Here is a 15731-nt window from a genome sequence, read left to right as displayed (position 1 = left end):
GGAGGGAATGGGTCTTATGTGTTTATTTTAATCTTTCACTTTGCGGAAAAAAGGATTAAAGTGAATGTATTGCTTATGGCAAGACTGGATTGACCAAACTGGAAACCTGAGTTTTCTATTAAATTACAGGCAAGATATAACATGGATAACAGCCAGGCAGTGTTTTTATGACCCCTTACTGAGAAAACAGAGCAGTCCTGCCCTCTGGAACTGGTACTGTACCTGGAGGCTGCTACAGCCTAAGGCAGTGGAATACAGTGCAACCATCAACACTAGGCAAAATCACAGTGACCCTTGAACCACAGCAATACAGAGATGGAGATATGAGTATGGAGTTACTACTTCAGTCATGTTTCTGTAGTATTATCCTGCTGGAACCATTACCAACCACACAGTGATGGTCTAATATTGCTCATCTGGTAGAACTTAAACTTCATCCTGTTGAGCCCTGTTTTGTGTAAGTACTGCAGAAAGTCTCTTATCTGGAGTGATCCCTACTAGTGGTTAATAAACACACAGCAGCTAAATACATGGAGAAACAGGGGAGGTCTACCAACATGGCGGCAGAAATAAGCAAAACAGGTATTTTGTAGAGATTTTAACCTTCAGTCAACCAGTAGTAAATATAAGCCTCATGGGAAGAGTAAGGGCAGGCAAGAAGTAGGGGTTCCAGTCACACCCTTTGCAGTCATTTGCCCCCTTGCTAAAACTGCCAAAGATCAAATTTGGATTTCAGTCGGGTCAATAATACCTCACTCCTGAGTTCTGGACTGCAGTGTGTATCAGTGATCCTCAGACTGGACTCAGTCATTGCTGGTCTGCAATTGCTAATTTAAAGATGTAAGTCTGAAAGAAAATTTCTATCATTCCACCTGGGGTAACTATAACTATTTTTGGTCTTTCCTTAATGCTAAGGCATTTGATATACTGAGGAAGCTATTCATGTTTGGCTAATACAGAAAAACTGGCTTGTATCCAACAGGTTCCTACCTCTTACGAATAATTTTGTTGGTTGAACTAATTGCAGGACTCCATATCTTATATTGCCTTCCACATGATGGTCAGACTAGTTGGTAATTCAGATTTAGGAGCAAGTTTATAAAGCGTGGTAGCTGCCTTGCTGTTGGCATATCTGCTGACTGAGGCATAGTAACAGGACATCTGTGATATGAGGAAACGTGAAACTGCAGTTTCAAGCCATTCTATTTTATGAGCAACCTTTTATGGTTCCTAGTCAAAGTGTATCCAACTTTGGTTTTTCAAATTTAGCCTTTGGTAATTTCTTTTCTGATATAAATAGTATGATAGTGGGACATTACTAAGACAGCAATAAAAGCAAATCTAGTGTTTCCAAAATGCTGAATTAAAAATAAACTGCAGTGATAAATAAGATGGACATGTTGACTTGTGTTTTGGGAGGTTTGTTTGTTGTAAATGATGCAAACAAATCAAGGGTAATTTGCAGGCATTGTGTTTTGCAAATTGAGAATTAGCGTTGAAATAGCAAGACATTACCACTGTTGATACTAGCAATGCCTACAGTGTATAATGTTGCATAAGGGTGGACTGTAGCCATAGGCGCACCTACAGAGATCATTCTCCACAAGAACAACTAGCCATCTGGAAGATGGATGTATCTGGAAAATGGATATGTCAGCTACTGGGGCATTATTGTCTGCGGCCTTTGCAGCAGTAGTCCTTACTGGGCAGAGAATCTACACCCGCTTACAGGGAAAGCCCCCCCAGAACAGCACAAGCAGAGGTCTCATTACCTCTTTCCAAGCACCCTTGCATGGTGTGAATTCCTTCTGTGTGAAAAGAGGGAGATCATGGTATGAGAAACGGGCAAAGTCCGACTCGGCAGCTGAGGAGCCAGAAGGAGAGAAATCAGTAGCAGAGGTATAAAGGTAAAAGGTGTAAAGGATTATCTCATGTGCCTGGAAAACTGGGCATGACGATGGAAGAATTCCCATCTAGTCTTACGTGCCTGTGCAGTTTTCCAGGTATTTGTGGAGATCTGGCCAAATCTTGCCACCTTATTAATGGAGTGATTTGTAGAGATATTATTTGTTCCTTTATATTTTCTTATCTTCTTCATGGGCCACAGTTTGCCTTTGGTCCTGTATTGATCTGATCCACTAGACAGCATTAGGGAGAGGGACTCATAAGATGCATCTATGGATCTGGATAGTTTCAGGTTAATCCCTCAGTCTGGATCTGGAAGATTTACTCCCTGATATATCCAAACTGTGTCAGTTGTCAGAAAGATTTCCACTTGAAGCTCTGAAAAATTTCTAATGAGGCAAAGACCTTGAAATCAGATATATGAAGTTAGTAAATGATAGCAGAGGCCACAGCAGGTTCTGGTGGAGAAAAGATGTGTTCTCCAGCTTGGAACAGGCTCAGGAACTGAGCTGAGCCCACGCTTTTTAATGGGGGTGCTGGAAATATCATTGCAACATCAAATGAAAGTCAAAAATGCCTCAGCACAGGTTGGCACTTTTTCCTGACACTGAACGTGCAGTGGAGGTATTGCAGAGGAGGAGGACCTGGCTGCTACCTGTGACATTTGTTTTACCTCAGGGGGATTAGACAAATTCCAGCATGAGAGCAGTGACTCCACAGTGCCTCTGTGCATCCTAGCAACTGTAAAACTAAATGAAGTAAAGCTTCAAATTCTTCCATAGGATGTGACGATCCAGATAATGCCAAGAGCTGATATTTATTAAATGTTGTTATGTAAATCTGAGTTTCTGTGCAAAATAGCAGTGTGATGTAGATCTATAACCATAGATTATGTATGTATTTGGATTACAAGAATGTTTTTTCTTGAAATAATTTGAAATCAATAGTAATGCCATTACTTGCAACTGGAACTATGTATCCATCTGGTCAGGCTGGATTCATACCTGGAGTCCACCATATGAGTGAACCTTATATCAATTACTTTGTCATAATAAGGGTGTTCATCTTTCATCTGGCTGCAAGATAATTTGGAGCTTTCTGTCCATATACCGATGCGTGAATTATTCAGCATTTTAAAGCAACTTGTACTTTGTCACCATTCAAACAATCCCTTAGCAATGTGTCCTCAAAGCAGCAGAGCCTCATAGGAAAGCAGAGAAGAAGGACTTTCAGAGGCACCCTGGTACAAAATAGGCTCACCTCTACCTGTCATTCCCCACAGACTTTCCTCCTGACAGGGGAAGATGCTCATTTGTCACCATGTGCATCAGCCAGTGATTTATGCTACTTGAGCTCAGACAAACAGCCAAATCATATGAAAAAGAAACACAGGCTTTGAATATAATGAGAATTAGATGCAAAGTGGGTATTCGTGTCCACCAGTGCAGACTAGCTGTCAGTGCAGCCAAAGCCTGAGGTGGTGTTACCCACCACCCCGCAGGGGAGGCTCTGTCCTGGTGTACAACAATGTGGACATCTACTCTGCAGAACAGCTGGTGTCTTCATCACATTGTGTGGCGATGAGGATATGATGGGATTCATTATCAGCTGAGCATCAAGGACCACACTGCCTGGGACTGGGGATGTCTGTGCTCTGAGCACAACCCTTCAGATGAGCCATGCCACCCTTGCTCTGCAGCTTTTGTTGCCACTGCTGCATAGGGCTCTCGCACGCAATCAAGCTTCTGTGGCTCAGCTATGACAGAGTACTTGTACATGCTCAGCCTCTATCAAATACAAAGAAAACCATATTAGCTTAGATTACAGTGACATTGTTTTGTACTAAGACTCAAATATTACTGTTATCTGTCTGAGCACTGAGAATAACTATAGTCAAATGTGCTGGAATCATACCTTCATTTCACTGGGTAGACTTATCCTTTATCGGTTTACATGTAGAAAGTTAAAAGCAGGACCTCTTGCAACAATCTACTTGCAGGAAGGGAGAAAGCTCTTCACATAACCAATTCAAGATTTCATTTGCTCAACCCTGCCACAAACTATCAGGTACAGGGAATACCCAGCAGAGCCCCTGGGCTCAGGGCAGGCAAAACAACCCATGTCCTGCAGACAGTGCTCTTTGAGCATTTCTGCCTACCTGCTCAGAAAAGGACACTGGAAGTAGAAACATAACCTCTATTTTCTCTGGAATCCATCTGACGCTTTTTCAGGTACGTGAAGGTACATTGTGATCACTCCTTGCTGAAACCTTAGCTACATCTGCTGAAGCTAAGCAGCGAATAGCTCTTCTTTCAATGGTGAAACTCACAATAAATCAAATGCTTGCCAGGTCATTGACTTCACATGTGTGAATATGAAAGTGCCATCAATAAAACACCCTATGGGATTAAAAAAATATCCGTCTCTTAGTGAGTCAAGCTCTATCCAGTCATTCGGAAGTATATCACGTTTGTGTTCTTTGTTGCTTAGTTGACTCCTTACCTCATGCTCCAGGCCTGAAAGCATTTTCCACTGCATGATCTGATATTGTGTAATTTCCAAAAACCCCTGCAGGGGGAACAGAGATATCTGATGTCCCCTGCCTGCACTCAAATGTAAATTTACATTTTACAAACCATAGCAGCTCATAATCCCTCAGTGTCCTTTGTAATGCCAAGTTGTCTCCCCAGCTTGTGTTAATGTGCACTAATGAGGAACAGGCAATAGGTATCTGGAAAGCAGATAAGCACCAAGCATGTCCTTCCAGCTCTTTTAGAATATGTTATAAAAAAGCCCAAATTGTTTTGCTTAGTTGCAGTGCTGTGTTTTAAGGCAGCTCCTCCTGTTTTCTCAGGTACTAGCGACTGCGCTGGTGGGGTCATGAGATGGTTTCTCAATAGGGTGTGAAGGCAGCAGGGGAAGCCTCAGGTCAGTCACCAGGATGCAGCAGTTTGGGGAGGATCCCAGGTTGTTTCTAGGGTGGTGGTGAAGGAAATGTGGTTGTAGAGAGTTATTAGCAGGTGCGTTGTGTTGTGTTAGTGAGGGAGGCTGGGGGATTTAGTTGAGCTCAGCCCTCTACTGTCTCAGGGGCTCAAACCACAAATGTCACCTCTAGATAATGCTTTAAGGAAAAAGTCTGTAGGCAGTCCTGGGTAGGGGCAGTCTCCATCTCTCCTTTTGCTGAAACCTGTATTCTTTATGGCAGAAATCTGAATGAGCAAAACATTTGGGACCCTTCAAGCTTCTGTTCCCAGGACTATGCCCACACTTTACACTACATGGACACCAAGGGAAGAAAAGTGAGTACTCTGACCATAAGTCCTATCTTTAAACAGAGTCCAGCAGTCGTTTTGGGTGAACGGAGAGGAGGATTAGGGTTACAGTCTGGGATTTACTGTCCCCAGCTTGTTTTATGGGTCTGACCCTTTGCTCTTGATTTCTCAAAGGGGAAGACCCAGAAGTATTTTTTTTTTCTGTGCAGACTATGTTTGTGCTTATAAAATCAAGTCCTCTTTCTCTCTCCCTTTGGATAGGTCAGTCTATGAAATTCAGCCCTGAATGACGGACTATCCTCATTCTTCCTTGATTGTCTCCTTGTTCCATTTTGCAGCTTATAACAACATACAGTTTATTTCTCTTTTACCCAAAGTCACGTTTTTTTTCCCATGTTATTTTTCTCTTAATTGCTTGATCCTGCACTCATTGAAGCTACTGCAAATGTTACCACTAGGGACACAGTAATAGCCCAGAGATCCTCGGACCCAAACACAAACAAATGAATGCCACAGACTTCACTATTGCTTCGCTGAGGAAGGCAATGCAGGATTCAAAAATGTCCACTGCTGAACTTGCATGCTTAAAGTCCAGTGAATTCACTTGAAGCAGATAACAAAATGTCAAAAACTTTCCTGGGGGAGGGGAAAGTGGTGAGATTGATTTGACATAAAAGACTAGCTATCATTATTAATTCATAGTTTGGCAGAGCTTTGTCATTTTAAGTGAATGAATTAGTTCTGTATTACAGAGTGTCCTTTGCAGAACCTGGGTTTAAAAAATAGCATTTTAATTTTTCTTTAAAAAAGCCTTATGAAATACTCTTCGTGAGTACTATTAGTTGTGCTGCTCTAGAAATTCCATTTTTCTTTTAGGTGCTGTAAGTCATCACAATTTGCAATGCCAACGGAGTTGGGTGGAACTGGTAATAATGTGAACCTTAGATAAATTGCAGAAATGTGCATAACAGCTGTGGACAGTTGCAGAGCCTGGACCTTTTCCCCACCCAGACGAGGTGTCATTGTCTCTGTTATTTCATATGTTCCATCTGCTGCAAGAACAGAAGGATCTGGGCCCTGGCAAAAAGATTGCTATAAAGGCTGCAAGCTTCAAATTCAGCTAATCCAGAGTTCATGAATATAATACACGAATCAAATGAAGTTTACTTTGAGTTTTGTTTCATGAAACATGTTTTTCTTTTAGATTTGGAGTGTAATGAAAAAGCTGCCTAACCTAACATTCTTGGGAAATGCTAACATTTTGGAATTTCTGAGCCTGAACTTTCTCCCCTTTGTCAAAATTGATTCTATAACCACCCCTGTAGTGTGCTGCCCTAGTAACAAAATGCAACATGATTAATGTGGTGAATTTCAAGAACGTGCTTACACAGCTTATTGAAAAACACTGCTCTGGCAAACATCGGTCACAGCACTGGAGAAACAGATTCTCCATAACCAACTAGGGCACTGGTTTTGTCTAGTGACTGGGACCCAGCAGGAGGGCTAGAAAAGCAGTAACTTTCCAAATACCAGGAGCTGGGTGACTAACTGGGGACTAATTCTGAATTTATTACAAATCCTGATTATTAAGGTGGCTTAACATCATCACCAGACAATGACTGTAGGCTACTGCTGCTCTTAAACCCACGATCAGCAGTTGAGTGATAATTCCCAGGTGCAGTCTCCCTGCTGAGACACAGAAAGCTGCTGAAACCACTGAGCAGGTGCCAGTGTTGGCAGCAAATATAGTGCTTGTAGCTTTATACTCGAGACCAGCAAACAATGCCAACAAGGCTACAGAAGCTGCTCTTTTAATCCTACTTTCCTATGAGCCAGGAAGGTTTGTGAAAGTTTGCACATCTCACTTTGAGCATGACCATGTAGGTAGCTATTTCTTCATAAATCAGACTATCTTGAAGTGTTGTCTCTCACTGGAGAATAAAACTACTGGGCATAAATGACAAAAATATATTTAAATGTGACTTTAATCTGGGCACTGGTGGTATTTCAATCAGAAAGGAAAGAAGGAACGGATTTCTAAACTTGTGGGTGGGATCCTGCTCACAGTAGGCACCTACCTATACATTAACTTAAGGCTGGGATGTTTAGACTCCATCAGCTATAATGGGAGCTTTAAACGTATAACTCACATGTAGACATCTCAATTTCATCTGGAGTAGTCTAGATAGACTAACTAGCGCCTACATCTGGAGCTGAATCTGACTCAGGCTACTGGCTAACCAGGTGAAGAGAGACTTCAGAGTTTCAGTTTCTCAGAGTCAAAAAAATGGGGGAGTGTTTCTCAGCATTTTTAATGGTAAAACATGCCGTCTGTTCCCCATCTAGGAAACTACAATCATACAATAGTTAAACAAAAGCACGGGCTTTAAGTAATGACATCTTTGTTATTAATTCCAGTTTTTTTGTCAAACTAAACTGAAGATTTAAAAAATAATCTGGTATATGTGTATGAGAGATTAAGACTAGCTAAGAAAACAAGGAGTTATATTTTGCAAAGAATTTACAGTTTCAAAAATTCTTTTTAATTTATACAGAGGCATATCAGGCACCCTTCAATGTGTTTTGCAAAAGTAAAAATAGGAGCCATGAAAAAAGGAGGAAAAAAAAAAAAAAAAAAGGGAAAGCCAGCTCCCATTTCTGGCTGAAGCTTTCTCTTCCTAGACATTTCCAATTGCAAGAACATGCTTATTTTTATTCCATACATGGGAAAATGAGATTAATGGTGAAACCCAGGATTACTCAAATCCCATTTTTTTTTTCAGAGCAATACACTGTATTTCTTAATTTATGATCAAAGAAACAGATGTCCTGATGCAACAAGTCTTTGAGCTCTCTTTTCTTCATATGGTGAGATTTCTGCTTAACTGATTGACTGTGCTGAAGTTTCTTTACATGGGCATCCTCCCATGACTATATGCAGCTACTTTACACTGAGTTTTATGTGTTAATTTAACATTTAAATTACTCATGCCTGCCTTTGTTTCGTGAATGAGCTGAGTCCTTACCCTTTTGTCTTCAGAATGATCACTTTGGTACATACTGTGGCATGACAAGAGTACAAAGATCCAATGTCAACATTTTATTTCACGTGGCTTGTTTTAATAGTTTCTATAGAGATTAAGAAGTTCAGCAGAAACATATCATCACAAATATTATGCGATATATAGAGTACATAAGATAAACTAATGCAGTAAAGGTTTTTAAGTCTTGTTAACAGTGCTAAAATTACAGTAATTCATTTTAGATTACATAGTTTTAATAAGCAATTTCTTTTTAACCACCACTACAGCAGGTTTAGTTACGTGCGGGCAACTTCTCCTATCAGGTTGCTCTTCTCCTTCTTTTCTCAGACAATTTTCCTAGAAATTGCATACAGAAACACTTTTTTCCATCCATTTCCATTAAGAGCTTTGGTTGCAATAATTCTATGGTTTGGCATGAAGTCTAGTTCATCAAAAGATTCTGACAATCTTTGGTTTTGTATATATTTTTGAATGATTTGTTGAATGATTTGTTCACGTTCCCTTTGAAATGAAAGGAACGTTTAGAATTTATGACTACAATCTTGTGTGGAGTTAAATAATATTATGCTAATTTTCTCTTTCCTTTCATTCTTTAATGATACCTTTCAGCTGACCATCTCTGATTGAAAGCTAGCTTGCTGCAAACTTAGTCTTAATATATTCAACAGAATCAGAAACATTGCTTTAGTTTCTCATTGCTGCTCTGCCTCAAAATTAGGATACTTCCCATAAAGGGTCTAATTTCTTGTAGCTGAAGAAAGCTGCCAGTAAGTGGGTGTGTTGTTTGGGTTTCATTAATCCATAAATTTTGATTTTGATTTTTTTAAGATCCAACACGAAGTCTGAAGCTTTGCTATGCAAATAGTGGCTGCGGCTGTGTTTGAAGATGTGAGGATGTCTCTGTTTGTTTTTTTTTTTTAGTTGGGTTTTTTTTTGTGTGGTTTTTTTTTTTTTTTTTTTTTTTTTATGGAGACACTGAACTTAGATATTTTGCTTGTTTGCCAGTTATTAAGACCACTTAAGACCATAGCCATTTAGGTCCATTGAGGTTGTGTGGTTGCCTGTTGAAGCCTTCCAATAAACTATTTCAGGAGCCAAAGAAAAAATTACAGTCATAATAAATTGAAGATAAACCCTGTGACTTCTGGTAGTGCTGTGGATACTGATGCTACAATGATGCAAGTACAATTGAATAACCTAAAGAGGAAATAATTGCTCTGGAAGGCTGCTCTTGAGCTTCATGCTGCTTGAATTCACTTAATAGCAGTTAATTTAACTTCTTTATTAGCACTGACCTTTTTAAGTAATAGTTTGAGTTCAGAGGGAAAAACAATAGCTCTGGATAGAAATGATTAGGATGTATACTTATCTGTCATGGAAATAGCTTAGTGAATGCATGGATAGTATTAGAAGAGGATGGACTTCCATCACTGAGAAGAAAATACAGAATAAAGTGGAAAACACTATCTTTTGTGTTACTAACCCTCCCTTAGAGCTAGATTTCTCTCTTAATTTTCACAGATTCCTATGGAAGTGTATGTTCAGAGGGTTTTTTCTATATACCTGGTGTTTCCTACTCAGAAGACTCCCTTAATGGTTTTCTATTTTCAAATTTTCTCATGCTTTTATGAGGTTATTAGTGGCTTGGTGTGGTCTGCAATTGTCCTTTGGTTATGTTCAGAATGGCTTATAAGCTTCTGCATTTTGCTTAGAAAGTTTTAGATATCCATTTGTGTCTCAGTGCCAAAGTAATTACTGAGGCTGTTTTTATGTTGGTTTTGATCTTTTGGGGAAATCTTCAGCAGCACACGTCGTAACTACAGCTATATGCATTCATAGTGAAGATTGCCTGACTGTTGATTTATTTTTAAAATTTATTTATTTATGCATTTATGTTAACTAGCATTATTAAAACACACAGATTCTGCATCATGTCAGGAACAGATGATGAATGTCTACCTTCTGGGCACAAATTTGTGTGGCATAACTTCAGGTGTGTTTTGGATTCCTATCAAGGAAACCACAGAGCTACTGCAGGACTTTTACTGTTATTATTTAATTTCAGAAAATTGTAACTTTGTATGATGAGTTCCTTTTATTTGTTCATTTTGCCTGGTCTTGCCTTTGTCATGAACAGCTGCAGGGTTGGGAACTTGTGATGCACCATGTTAAAGTCTGTGATCCACCAATTGAAGTCAGTGGAAATGGTCTTGGTTGAGATCAGTGAGTCCCTGGGACAAGCTCTAAAAAAATATCATTTATTTCTATCACATATGCTGTACACATCTATGCACCTGTATGTTCAGAGGACCTTCTTTACTGTATTTCTGCTAAAAATGCAGCTGACCTTTCTTTCCATCCTTCCACTGGGATTAGGTCAGACCAATCATGTCATGGTTTTAGTTTTTCCTCATTAGTTCAGGATACTGGAGCAGAATAACTGAACTCTTATTATTCTGGCAGGTTCAAAATTAATGTGAACTGCCTGCATTTGCAGGCAGATGCTAACAAAGACATAAAGTGTGACATTTACTCAACTGATTGTGAAGACCTACACTCATAGGTGTCTGCGTAGATCTATGTCTACATATAATAAGCCTGTTTAGACTTACTCTGTGGTCACTGTAGATCTAGGTAAAAACACCAGCAGGAGCCAGGAAGCAATTCACATAATTCAAAAACAGATGCCGTCATTTGGTCAGATGAATCAGATCCTAGCTGTATCCACAGTCTGCAACTGGCTGTAATGGAAGCTTCGTTGTCTGTCTCAGAAGTAGGTACCTCCACACAGAGCAAGGCAGGATCAATTCTGAGTTACCCCAACCAAGCTTGTTCCCCTTGCCCCTGAGGTGCTTGAGAAAATCTGTAAGATGAGAGTCCTTGAAGGTCTGGTGGCTTTGCGCCATGCAACTAGTGTTTCCAGTCCTAGACCTTGACCCCTTTGAGTGAGACACTGCCCAGATTCAGAACAAAGCATGATTTCTGTCCCTAAGGAGCTTACAAGCTGACTGTAAAACGAAAGACAGAATTACAAGCAGACAAGTATACAAGGAAGGACAAGATATAAATGAAATCCCTGAAAACAGACGGGAAGAAATTTCATAATGGAAAGGGTATTTGTATTTGTGCATAGGCCCAGCACTGATCTTTAGCTTGGAAGATCAAACCAATGATTTGATGAGATCATTTTTTTAAAATGTGTTGGAATCACAGCCCCTATAAGACAACGAAAAGGAAAACACTTTCTGAGTAAGCACAGGTCAGAAAGAGAATGTTGTTATGCTAGCTTGCCTACACTTTTAATTGGCTTTAATATAAATGTGGCTTAGCTTGTCTCTGAAAGCAGATGCATCTTGTTTCTCTCTCAAAAGAAGCAACAATTCAAAACCAGACCAAATATCACAGTTGTATCAAAGCAATTTATCATCTAGTGTTTACCTCTAGCCACATGCCACTTAACTTTGCTAGCAACTTGAACTCCAAAACCTTCTCTAAAGCACATTTATTTTGCAGACCAACTTATTTTTATAAAGATATTAAATGAAGAGCTATAGCCATGTGACAACACTGCTAGGTATCATTGCAAACAATGAACTGCCTACTATCTTAAGGTATTGACAAGGTCTGGTGCAGCCTATTGAAAAAATTATTTCAGCAAATTATGTGTCAGATTCTATTACTTCATTGTTAGAATGGAAACGTGAAGTGAAGAAGATCAATACTAATTGGCAGGAGAGAGAAGTTCACACAACATCTTGTAAAGAAAGAAGATAAATGTCCCACTTGCATTTCATCAAGCTGATTATTTTATAGTGGTGGAGAGAAATCTTAATAACAAAAAATATGTTTATTTCCTGTTTCCACAATGTACCTTATTTGCTGATACAATTAGTTTCACAAGCTCTGACACTTGAGTGTCTTGGTTTTACTTAAAACTTTCTTTTCCTTTCAGTGTTAACTACTGCTGCATTCCTTCTGCAGCCAATTCTTTTCAGTCTTTTCAGTCCTTTTCCTGGTCCCTTGAGGAAGTTAGGAGTCTAAAGGAAAGTTCAGAGGCTTTTCTCTGTTTCAGTGCACGCAGAAATGTGAGGCAGCTTTGGAGCAGGCTACACTGTGCCAGATTTAGTGTGGATCAACTAGTGTACTGTAAGTTCATTTTCAGCCTACTAACAATTTTGTTTCAGTAATCTCTTACTTTCTGCAGTGGGCAAACACAAGGTTTACCATAATAACTGACTCCATTGTTTCCATGTGACAAAATCCTGATTACTGTTGTAGCCACTTGTCGTCTTGAATTTCTATGTTATGGATCAAATAAGTGAGAGAATCTCAAAAATCCTCTTTTTATGTTTTTTCCATGTGGGTTCATAGATTTTCATGAATACTGTCTTCTGCTTAAAAGAAAAGAAAAAACACTAGACTTCTGTCACACAAGAACTTGGAGAACACGCAAAGCCATAAGAATGAAGGATGAGATGTCAATGCCTGATCCACGTGAGGAAAGTGGCCTGGATTCATCTAAGTTGTCAACAAAATCTCCCCTCATGGAGGAGAAATACCCAGTGGCATTAGGTGTTTAAAAGTAGATCCTGTATCACTTTCCCTCTTGTCGTGGGAGGAATGAAGCCTACTGGGAACAGCTACAAGGTGGCAGTTCTTCTGTGTCTCCATTGGAGAATGACCATTCCCGACTAACCAAATGGTGTAAGCTAGAAAAGCCAGAGGGACACCACAAATTAACTTGGAGCTGGTCAACAGTCTTCTCTTCCATGCACCAAATGCAACTTATCTGCAGGAGACTCTTACTCAGGATTGGGGGAGGAGCACTGGGTTCAAACAGGACATCAAAGGAAAAGCCTTACTGTTTGAGACAACTATCAGGATAGTCTAGAGAGATGCAAAAGGAAGCAGACACCTTTCTTATGCTTACTTGGACTGATTCATCTCTGCCCTCTAGAAAATATGCGCAGTAATGGCTCACTGTCTGTTCTTCCCTTGCAGAGGGCAGGACTGAGAGCCAGAGATCCCTGACTTGCTTTTGTGGGGATGCCTGCATGGCGTACTCTTGGCAAGTGGCCTGCATAACCACAGCTTTTAAGATAGGAGTATGAGTGTGTACAATGTATGCATGTATCAAATACACAAAACTGTCTGGGAGGCATTGGCCCCAAACCAATCAAGTTAAAGAGGAAGATGGCCATCAGCCAGATCAAAGTGTAACCAGGAAATTTCAGAGGAACTTTAGAAATTAAGAAATAGTAAGGCTGAAATGAAGTATAAAAGAAGCATGAACATTTTTAATAGCAGCAGAGATATTTGAGTGGAAACAGCAGGAGTCAAAACCTGCCAGAAGCTGCCCTGCTGTCATCTCAGCCTTTGCTCAGCTGGATGGAGCAGCCACCCCTTGGGATGCTGTGAGTAGCATTCAAGTGGCTAGTGGATTATGGGGTGCAGCAGATAGGGACCTGCACCTTGAACATGCATTTGCAACCTTGCAGGGGCCTTTCTCACAGGCATGGCAATCGGCAGGTTATAGGGAGTGGCAAGTATTCATCCTAAATGTATAGTATGCTGATTGACAGTTAATTGTATGTTCTTAAATTAATAAACCTCTTCAGTCCTGAACTGGTTTAAACTATGTGAACTGGGTAGCTTTTCCCTGTGAGAGTTTTTGTGGTTGTTCTGGAGCATCAGGTAAGTGCAGCAGAAGTGATGTGCACTGGAAGCGCAGGCAGAGAGGGGAGGTATTTTCTGGGAGGAAGGAAAGACGTAAAGGCTCTGCATGCTTGTATCATCTGCCTTCCACTCTGCAGTCTTTCAAGCTTGTCTCCCTTTGTGGAGATGATTTGTAGAGAACTTGGCAAGATGAACGTTTCTAAGCACAGTTTGTCTTCCTCCCGCAGGCTTGTCAGTGGGAGTGAGGTCTGGGAGCTGTGCTGAAAATCATTTTGGAAGGAGGCAAATCAGGGCAGAAAACCGAGAACAGCATTGGGAGACATCAGATACCCCGCATACCCTGGGTAAATTTAATTTCAAGATGAAATCACCACATTAATGTCTGCTTTTTGGGCAAAAAGTCAGCAAAGCCACAAGAGGACAAGCACCTATTAGCTCTGAGCAGGTCTCAGAACTGGAGGCTCAGGATGTACGTATAGAAGAGCAACTTCGACCATAAGGTATACAGATTTAACAGTAGTACTGGAGGGAAAACAAAGAATATACCTCACAGTAGAATGAAACATTAGAAAAGCTACGCTAAAATAAGGAATCTTGTTAAAGAATCATTTAAAAGGAGCAGGTAATGAGGTAAGATGCTATTAAAACATATACTAGAAACTTTGGCAGTAAGAGGACCATTCCCACATGTCAAAGCTAGTATAGCTGAACAGAAGAATAACAGGGGACATTAGAAGTGGACACCCCCTCTCCCTTAAAAATGGAAGTGGTATCCACTTGAGAGGAAGACAATGGATTATAGCAAATTAAATATCAATGAACAACAGGACAGCCAAAAAAAAAAAAAAAGATAGAAAGAGCAACTTGGTAAAGACATAAATGCTAATAATCAAAACTTCCTCAAACATATCAGAAAGAGAGAGCTTGCCAGAGCCAGTAAGATGAAGAGACAATAAAGGTGAAAAGCTTTGATCCTCATTTATTGCAAAGGAAGGTGGGGAATTTATTACTGATGCAGAAGAGCAGAGAAGAGAACGGTGAGGAATTGTCAGTCAGAATTATCAACAGCAGGCATTTCAGAAATCAATAAACTGAATGCAAACCTCTGAGAGCTTGTACTTTTAAAAAGAAATTCAGATTTGTGAACTTGTCAAACTACTTTTAAGCAGATAGCCTGCTGCTTGACCCAGCCTCAGAATCATGGAAATAAAAAATGGTTAACATGGTACCAGTGTCTCAAAGAGTAACTTGGGTCATCTTGGGAAAGACAAACCAGTTACTTTCAACTTTAGCACCAGCCAATTTGGAGAGGAACTGTAATGAGGAATGGAATTAATAAATATGGATGAAATGATAGATTTGGGATGAGTCACAGGAATGTCTTGTAAAACTATAAGTGTTTTCTGAAGATGGCAGTTTACTGGTTAAGTGAGCCTGTCAGTCCAGTATACTTGGACTTAAGAAAAAAGGTTGACAAGGGCTTTCAGCACAAGCTGTTAAAGAAGCTTTCCCTCTATTAACCAAACAAATTTTTGTCTTTGTCCTGTTGTAACCACATATATTAGTAAATGAACATTTTAGCAGTTTTTTGACAGTCTCAAAGGATATGTGGTAGGACCTGTCATGCTTAGCATATTCACAAATGATAAAGGAGAAGAGGTAAATAGTGAGGGAACAAATCTGCAGAGGATATGAAATTATTCAGGATAGTTAAGTCTAAGGCTGCTATGCAGAGATGCAGGAAATTCATGGTTCTGAATGACTGGGTGAAGATCAGATGATATTCAGGGCTGATAAATGGCAATTAATCCACATGAAAGAACAAGAACTCTAA

The 15731-nt window shown here is 39.9% G+C and overlaps 1 long non-coding RNA gene across 1 annotated transcript; it reads left to right on the top strand.

Annotated features, from left to right (window-relative positions):
• Window positions 1-4730: 4730 nt before the first annotated feature.
• On the top strand, window positions 4731-6984 carry LOC148051359 (uncharacterized). The gene is made up of 3 exons (XR_015700086.1): window positions 4731-4833; window positions 5111-5204; window positions 6054-6984. It is a non-coding gene; the product is annotated as an uncharacterized LOC148051359 (long non-coding RNA).
• Window positions 6985-15731: the final 8747 nt, after the last annotated feature.

This window comes from Nipponia nippon, unplaced genomic scaffold (assembly GCF_047370975.1).
Source record: "Nipponia nippon isolate SJK-2023a ecotype South Korea unplaced genomic scaffold, ASM4737097v1 scaffold_6, whole genome shotgun sequence".
Taxonomy (NCBI): Eukaryota; Metazoa; Chordata; class Aves; order Pelecaniformes; family Threskiornithidae; genus Nipponia; species Nipponia nippon.
This window is presented reverse-complemented; position numbering and strand designations above follow the sequence as displayed.